This window comes from Stylophora pistillata, chromosome 9, assembly GCF_964205215.1.
Source record: "Stylophora pistillata chromosome 9, jaStyPist1.2, whole genome shotgun sequence".
NCBI classification, from domain to species: domain Eukaryota; kingdom Metazoa; phylum Cnidaria; class Anthozoa; order Scleractinia; family Pocilloporidae; genus Stylophora; species Stylophora pistillata.
The window spans coordinates 21,903,766-21,910,200 of NC_142527.1; the positions used below are offsets into that span (position 1 = coordinate 21,903,766).

The following is a 6,435-nucleotide window of genomic DNA, read 5'->3' on the forward strand; positions in this document are numbered from 1 at the left end:
GAATTGCCTTTCTTACGCATAACTAGCTCCTTACACTTACTAGTGTTACAATGCATGCTGTTTGCAACAGTCCAATCCATAAACTTGGACCAGGCAATGTCAGATATATCCGGGGAATCTTTAATGATCGTGACTAAGACGGTTGAATCGTCTGCATAAACAAGGATATATCTTTGTAACCATCTATCTCTAAGTCATTCAAAAATGTGTTGAAAAGATATGAGCCACTGACGCTTCCCTGTGTTGTTCCTTGTTGACAATTCTCCACTGACAAGTCAAATTATTGAAAGGAGATTTAGAGCTGGAACTCAGTGTGAAATCGACGATTTCACAGACGAAGAGCTGCGTGCTCGTTACCGCTTTCGACGAGAATCTATTTTATTTATTACCAATCTTGTTGCCGGTGATATCAGTCGCAACACTCGACGGAATCACGCCTTACCGCCGCTCCATCAAGTTTTAATTGCCCTCAGGTTTTGCCTGCGACTGCAAGTTTCGCCACTTCTAGCGAACTTCGGCTGTTGTCCGCATTGCCACACCAACAGCGTTTACAGCATCGGCGATTTTTTCCGCATTTCATTTTTTTTCTGATTGGTGACGCTTTTGGTAAACTTGCTCTGTATCAGCGAAAGGTTTTCTTCGACTTTTTCCGTCAAAACGGCAATTTCTGAAGCGCTAAAATTTTGTTTTCGAGCTTTGCGTGAGATATCTGAGAAAGCCCTTTTTCAGAGCTCGCAACTTGCTCACCATGGCAACATTGTACGAATAGTTTATTATGGGATGCTAACCGCGAGCTAAACGCGCTTAACCCGAGGTTAGCTAACTTGTCCTCTAACCGCGCTTCGAACAACGCAATTTTAACAGCGAGTTAACAAACTCACGGTTAGGAAATTTAACTTCTGGTTAGGCCTAACCAGAGGTTAGTTTAACCTGTCTTTTGAACAACCGGGCCCAGGCCTGTACGGGATTCGAACCACTGACCTCTGCGATACTAGTGGAGCGCTGTACCAATTGAGCTAACAAGTCAACTGGGAGCAGGCCGTTAAGTTGATTCGTTTAGCTTTACAGCTAAACGAGCCGATGGAGGATGAGGAGGTAGACGAGCTGGCAGATGTGGATCCCTACCATGGACCTCAACAAGGTCTGTCAATAAGGGACCACATCTGTCAAACATTTTTTGGTTGAGATTTTCATATGCACATGCAAGATTGCGCTTGTGAGTCTTTGACGCCACTGTCAACTCGAAAGCTTAAGCTCCTTTCGTCACTGCGCACATTTTACTTTTGACTATTTATGTAATTTTTTGTTTCTCGTTTACTGTGTACTCTGCAAATCAGATGCTGAAAGAAACCACAAGAATTCCAAGAGGTTGGAAAATAGTGTCTCGATCACTCATTAAGAAGTATTATTGAGATGCTCAGCTATTTTCAACTTTTAAAAAAGGCTCCTGTGTATCTATCTTTCTTGCTTATGTAAAACAAAGTAAATTTGTAGTGCAGCCTTTTATGATGAATACAATTCAAAGTAAAGTAAAGTATCTTGTTTGCTGCAATATAAAAAAAAACAGTCTGTCTTGATTCAGTCATAGAAATACATGTTATGCCCCAACTCCTTGCTTTGCATTTCCTGGGAAGCAGTGGAAGCTAGTAAAAGCTAGTAAAAGCTAGTAAAAACTGTCTCCCCAATTAGTGCTATGCGCTAGGTTTTCACGACACATAAATAAAGTTCACTACTACTACTACTACGATTACTACTACTAATTGAAAAGAGCTTTTAATTTGAAAGGAAAGGAAATAAACACACTTTTTCATGACTGATCGAGGGAAACAGTTTGTTTGCTTTCCTTGGAATTCTTACTTAGAGTAAGTTTAGACACTCTTAAAATCAAGCAATCACTTTATTTTGCTCAACTTATTTACTACTTTTGATGTTTATTTGGATATGTTTTTGCCCTTGCCTAGTGAAGGACCCAGTAGTGGCCATAAGGCTTGGAACCCCTCTGTTGTTTTGGTTTTCACAGGTGTGAGGAGTCTATTGTTTTCAGGTTCTATTCTGGCGGCAAACAAAAGAGCCCTCAGAATTTTCAACATCACAAAAATGGTCGCCAAGGGATTGCAGCATACAGTGCTTAATGGGCAATATTGGGTCTTTAGATATTGCACTTCTTCTCCTTATGGAACAGTTCTAGCAAAGGTTGCTTTACATAGCAAACAAAAGAATGTCTAGGCAAAGATATCGATACCAAAAAGTACTACCATTGACAGCTACCTAAACAATTATTGACTGTGATTATGCTAGGGACTGATTTTAATGGCAATTTTTTTCTTACCCCACAACTTATTGTATAGTCTTTATCATAACTACACAGCCTTGTCACAAAATTAACATGTGCAACACAAAATATGCCAATATAGCATTTTAAAACATATTGTAAAATGCCGCAACATATTGTGGCTTAAGTTGATAGTTAATGCTGAAAAATGTTTCTAGACTTGATGCAAGTGACACAAGAATGTTGTATAGTGTAAATTGGTGTTTAGGAGGATAGAATTCATTTTCTTATAGTTTAAAAACTGTTTGCTGATATTTGCCTAAAAATCCACGCAGCCATTAAAACAATCTTTACTGGGACATCAAAGTTAATTAAATGAAGAAAACTTTACACTTTTGTTTGTCTTTTCCACAATCTTATTTCCGGAGTTAAGATGGGGTAAATTGATTGGTTGGAAAGAAATGTTGCACCAGGCAAGCAACAACTTCCCTCTGAAGAACAACTGCAGGAAGGCTTTCAAATGCTTTATCATGGTTTAATTGGATTTTCAGTGTACTTGGTGTTTTCTTTTATGTCAGATAAATTGTGGATTTTTTCTTGATATGACATGTTTATTTTGTTGATTATTTCACTAGCTCAGTCATGTGACAGATTATGGCTGCATTTCAAAACTTTTTCAGCCTAAAAAAAAGTCAAGATATGGTTAAGAAAGGCGCAATGTGTTTTGAACAAGTGCAAAGATTTGTTTTGTGATAAAGTTGCTTTGGGGATAGGTACACTTTTAAGGGCTTACGGACATAAATTTATGGAAACTTGGTAACCAGGGACTGAAGATACTTTCTGTTCCATAAGGGAGACTTCTAAATCTAGTTTCCTTTTTTTAACTTTAAATTTTCTTGCTTGGCAATTAGAGCTTTGTATTGCTCCTCAAGAATGTCTTCTTGGATAATCTTTCTCTTATTTTTTTTTGCTTTGATTTTCTGCTTTTTGAACATAACCACTTTGACTTGAGGTTTCTGTCCATCCTGTACAGCTTCTTGCAGTTGTTCAAGCAAACTGTTGTTAACCTTCACTGTGCTGAGGCAGCTGAACAAGTAGCAACCACCAGATGATCTGTGACTTGGTTGCTACTTGTTCAGCTGCCTCAGTGGGTGGGTTTGCTTCAGGGCCTAAAAAATAAAAATTCCATCCCCAAATATTAGAGATAAAAGCTAAACTTTTGTTTCAACTTATTAATTTTATATCATTACAAGATTCAACATGCAGTAAGTGTTTACCTAATATTACAAGGCTGAAAAGGTTTTTTAAAAAAGTAAAAAACCAAACATTTTCGGTACTAAGTAATCTTCAGATGACCCTGAAGATAGCTTAGGTTTAATTTTTTACACTCTATATAGCCTTGTAAATATTAGTCATTTTAAAATTCTAGCGAATATTATGAACATTTACCATTGAGACAGTTAAAGCAGTTTGTTCTTGCCTTTAGCATGTTTAAAAAAATAAATTCTGTTAGAGAAATTGCTGCTCTGTTTCAAGAGTTTTATTTTTCTGGGAAGCTTTGGGAGACACGAAAAATAGAAAGCTCAAGATCAAATTAAAATGTCTTGGTACAAAGCTTCGGCAGGTTTCGGAATATTATGCGCGTCGTTGGTTGCGTGACACTGTGTATACACAACCAGTTATTATATAAACAATACCAGCCGCTGCTGTAGCCGTTGTTTATGTAGCGTAAATTATGTTTTGTTTTAACATCCGAAACCGAACATGTCGAAAATTTATCTTGGTATTTGTAAAAAATACTTAAAGTAGATCATTCTTAGAGAAACAAGTACTTACTTTCAGGTTTAAAGTGATAAAGGATATTTTAAAATCCTTACCTGTGGACTCGAAACCCTCGAGGCCGGTGAAAGAAGGTCCTTCCTTAAAAATGTCAATAACTTTGGCTGTTAATGCCGACGGCATCTTCGGAGCTTGCCCTCCACCAGCTTTCTTCTGCTACTTTGCCATTTCACTGAATTCTCTCTTTGCCTGCGACTGCAAGTTTCGCCACTTCTCGCGAACTTCGGCTATTGTCCGCATTGCCAGTTTGCCACACCAACAGCGTTTACAGCATCGGCGATTTTTTTCCACATTTCATTTATTTTCTGATTGGAGACGCTGTTGGTAAACCTGCTTTGTATCAGCGAAAGGTTTTCTTTGACTTTTTCGGTCAAAACGGCTATTTCTGAAGCGCTAAAATTTTGTCTTCATTTGCGTGAGATAGCTGAGGAAGCCATTTTGCACAGCTCGCAACTTGCTCACCATGGCAACATTGTACGAATAGTTTATTATGGGATGCTAACCGCGGGTTAAACGCGCTTAACCCGAGGTTAGCTAACTTGTCCTCTGAACCGCGCTTCGTACAACGCAATTTTAACAGCGAGTTAACAAACCCGCGGTTAGGAAATTTAACTTCTGGTTAGGCCTAACCAGAGGTTAGTTTAACCTGTCTTTTGAACAACCGGGCCCTGCAGCCGTCTACAGTTAAAATTGAGAGATCGTCAGTTAATCGACACCTTTTCGCGTTTAGTAAACCTTCGCGTTTAGTAAACCTTTTCGTGTTAGTATATATACCTTGAATATATACCTTTGAATATAAACCTTTGAATATAAACCTTGTTTAGAAGAATCCATCAGTACAAGGTTTATATTCAAAGGTATATATATATCCAGGGGGAAGGGATAGAAGAAAGATTTCGTCGCTTAGGCTGTATGGGCTACTGGCCTGGCGCAGATCTTTTTTTAATTCTAATACGTGCATCTCCATGAACAGTGCCGGTAAGTGTTTTTTTTTTTCGGGGGGGGGGGGACCCTCTGAGAAAAAAATCCGTATTAAATTATTTGATTAAGTTGTGAACTTACCATTAATTTTTAATCATCAATATTCTTATTTATTTATTAATTTACTTTTATTTTTGTTTATAATTTATCATTTTCGGTCATTCTGGGAATTCCGAGTATTGCGGATCCGGTTCCATATTCCAGCATTCAATATTTTCCAAACTACCCCCAAAGTCACACATAGTACACTTGGGCCTCCAGTGGTGAAAGTATCATGACGAAACGCCAAAATGACGAAGCGAAAACAAACTGCAAAACAAAAGCATCAGTAAAGCAATTAAGCAAACGCTCAATAGACGTCTTCGTCTTGCAAATAAGTAGTGTACCTATAGTAATATTGACAGCGAACAGAGTAGAATTCGACAAAGTTAAATTCGACGTTTGAATCAAATGCCGTATTTAACCATTTCAGACGAGTAAAGTAGGAGTTAAGTTCGGCACATGTGAAATTCGACGTTGGAACTGGGCCTAACTTTTAACACACTTTCTGGCAATTTTTCAACAAAGAACTAGAATGTTTATAGAAAATATTTTGCTTATTGATCGTCCAACTGAAGTAAAGTGGCTGTCCTGTTATGGTGAACATTTCATGTCAGACAATAAAGCAGCTAAGAAGTGTTTTAAAAACTTTTTGGAGACGTAAACGAGTATAAAGTTTCGAAATTTGAAGCGTGCTACGAGGAGTATTCTTGCATGTTTACAGTATTCAGCTTTCTACCTATTTGTTCAAGCGTGAAACATGCCAGTTTGTGTACACACCGTAACATTACGGTGTTTATGTTTCTGCACGTACATTCTACCTCAAATCGAGAATTATTTTCCATTAAATCCTGTTCAATGTCGTTCGTATTGCCTCTCACCCTATCAAATTAAAGTCGGTGCTTGACATTACGGGTTTTACATGACTGTAAATGAAGAAGTGCGACAGTTTGTCTAGACAAAGTTCAATATTTCACCCCGTAACAAACACCGAAAAATTGAGCCGTTCACTACGCTTTGTTATTAGATAAGGAATTGCCGCAACGAAACTTGTTTATCAAAATAAAGGTCCTGATGCTGGAATTATTTAGTAATTTGGTTATGTTGAGTGTTGAAAACATGTGCTGAGTGCCCTTCCATTAGATCGTAGTTTTACTTGTGTCAACAGTCATGAATTTTGATGGGTTCACTTGCTTTAAAGTGAGGCATATGGTATTTCGATGACTGGACTGGACTGGACTGGACTAGACTAGTAAAACGTGGACTAGTAAAACGCGGACTACTAAAGCGCGGACTAGTAAAAC

General features: G+C 38.0%; 1 pseudogene across 1 annotated transcript; it reads right to left on the reverse strand.

Moving 5' to 3' along the window:
* Positions 1-1,757: 1,757 nt before the first annotated feature.
* LOC148723806 (uncharacterized) lies at positions 1,758-4,656 on the reverse strand (annotated as a pseudogene). Its single transcript, XR_015991934.1, has 3 exons — positions 4,150-4,656; positions 3,393-3,441; positions 1,758-3,349 (listed from the first exon to the last, which is right to left on the reverse strand). The product of XR_015991934.1 is annotated as an uncharacterized LOC148723806 (transcript).
* Between the last annotated feature and the right edge of the window lie 1,779 nt (positions 4,657-6,435).